Source organism: Schistocerca nitens, chromosome 3 (genome assembly GCF_023898315.1).
Source record: "Schistocerca nitens isolate TAMUIC-IGC-003100 chromosome 3, iqSchNite1.1, whole genome shotgun sequence".
Classification (NCBI taxonomy): Eukaryota; Metazoa; Arthropoda; class Insecta; order Orthoptera; family Acrididae; genus Schistocerca; species Schistocerca nitens.
The window spans coordinates 635355289-635357815 of NC_064616.1; positions in this window are offsets into that span (position 1 = coordinate 635355289).

A 2527-nucleotide genomic window follows, 5' to 3' on the forward strand; every position below is an offset into this window, starting at 1 on the left:
TGTCCCACAGCTCGTGCCGACTATAACATCGTGTTTTAACTTACTTAAATCTTGATAACCTGCCATTGTAGATGCAGTAACCAGACTCTTGTTGTCTTATATTGGCGCCAGACTCTTGTTGTCTTATATTGGCGACAGCAGCGCCGTATTCTGCCTGTTTACATATCTCTGTATTTGAATACGCATACCTATAGACTACCAGTTTCTTTGGCGCGTCACTGTATATTCTCAAATGCTCGAATTAAGAAGAAAAACAATTACTTTATAGAAATCATCCTCACACTATATACACTCCTGGAAATGGAAAAAAGAACACATTGACACCGGTGTGTCAGACCCACCATACTTGCTCCGGACACTGCGAGAGGGCTGTACTAGCAATGATCACACGCACGGCACAGCGGACACACCAGGAACCGCGGTGTTGGCCGTCGAATGGCACTAGCTGCGCAGCATTTGTGCACCGCCGCCGTCAGTGTCAGCCAGTTTGCCGTGGCATACGGAGCTCCATCGCAGTCTTTAACACTGGTAGCATGCCGCGACAGCGTGGACGTGAACCGTATGTGCAGTTGACGGACTTTGAGCGAGGGCGTATAGTGGGCATGCGGGAGGCCGGGTGGACGTACGGCCGAATTGCTCAGCACGTGGGGCGTGAGGTCTCCACAGTACATCGATGTTGTCGCCAGTGGTCGGCGGAAGGTGCACGTGCCCGTCGACCTGGGACCGGACCGCAGCGACGCACGGATGCACGCCAAGACCGTAGGATCCTACGCAGTGCCGTAGGGGACCGCACCGCCACTTCCCAGCAAATTAGGGACACTGTTGCTCCTGGGGTATCGGCGAGGACCATTCGCAACCGTCTCCATGAAGCTGGGCTACGGTCCCGCACACCGTTAGGCCGTCTTCCGCTCACGCCCCAACATCGTGCAGCCCGCCTCCAGTGGTGTCGCGACAGGCGTGAATGGAGGACGAATGGAGGCGTGTCGTCTTCAGCGATGAGAGTCGCTTCTGCCTTGGTGCCAATGATGGTCGTATGCGTGTTTGGCGCCGTGCAGGTGAGCGCCACAATCAGGACTGCATACGACCGAGGCACACAGGGCCAATACCCGGCATCATGGTGTGGGGAGCGATCTCCTACACTGGCCGTACACCACTGGTGATCGTCGAGGGGACACTGAATAGTGCACGGTACATCCAAACCGTCATCGAACCCATCGTTCTACCATTCCTAGACCGGCAAGGGAACTTGCTGTTCCAACAGGACAATGCACGTCCGCATGTATCCCGTGCCACCCAACGTGCTCTAGAAGGTGTAAGTCAACTACCCTGGCCAGCAAGATCTCCGGATCTGTCCCCCATTGAGCATGTTTGGGACTGGATGAAGCGTCGTCTCACGCGGTCTGCACGTCCAGCACGAACGCTGGTCCAACTGAGGCGCCAGGTAGAAATGGCATGGCAAGCCGTTCCACAGGACTACATCCAGCATCTCTACGATCGTCTCCATGGGAGAATAGCAGCCTGCATTGCTGCGAAAGGTGGATATACACTGTACTAGTGCCGACATTGTGCATGCTCTGTTGCCTGTGTCTATGTGCCTGTGGTTCTGTCAGTGTGATCATGTGATGTATCTGACCCCAGGAATGTGTCAATAAAGTTTCCCCTTCCTGGGACAATGAATTCACGGTGTTCTTATTTCAATTTCCAGGAGTGTAGTTGAAACAAAAAAGTACTTATGTTCTTCATATACTAATGTGGTTTTGCTAAAAGTGGCTAAGGCTTCAGTTTATTTAAGAAAACGTTTCCATGTAGTGTCGATTCGATTTTTTGTATTTGAGAAAGGTGGAAGAAACAACAACAAAGCGAAGAGAACGGTTTGCTGTAACAGAAATCACTTCCATAAAATTTCGAAACCGCCAAAGTTGCACAATAGTTTCTATTTATTTGAATGGTGACCAGTTTCGGACCATTGCAGTTCATTATCAAAACATCCACATAATGGACGACAAAGGTCCTGGACTTGTGACCATTTAAATAAAAACAAACTCCTGTGCGACTTTGACGGTTTTAAAATTTATTGAATCATAGTAAGTTGCTGCCTATTGCCATACAGCTTACTGGAAGTAAGTAAAGAAATCACCTCGCTTCACGTTCTTGTCGCACACGTTTCATATAAGAAATAAATAAAATACACAGGAACATGAAATAACTTGCACCGGGCACTGCACACACGCTCGCTGGAAAGGTATAACGCGCAGCCAGCCGATTTATTCTGCACTGCCTCCGTAGGGTGTCACATGTCTCATAGGCGATGTCTGCGTGAGCTGTCTCTGGCTGCTGAGCTCAGTGTTCTGGTGGGGAGGTTGTCATGCGGCGGTCGCTGAAAGCGCCTCTGAAACTCCCCACTCTACCGACTACTTGCAGCCGCTCTGACTATGGACGTAAAAAAAGAGGGGAGTTTGCATTACAGACTTACGCTGTACGTTGTTTTGAAGCCAAAGTGGGCAGGGCCTGCCTCCATATTAAGTGG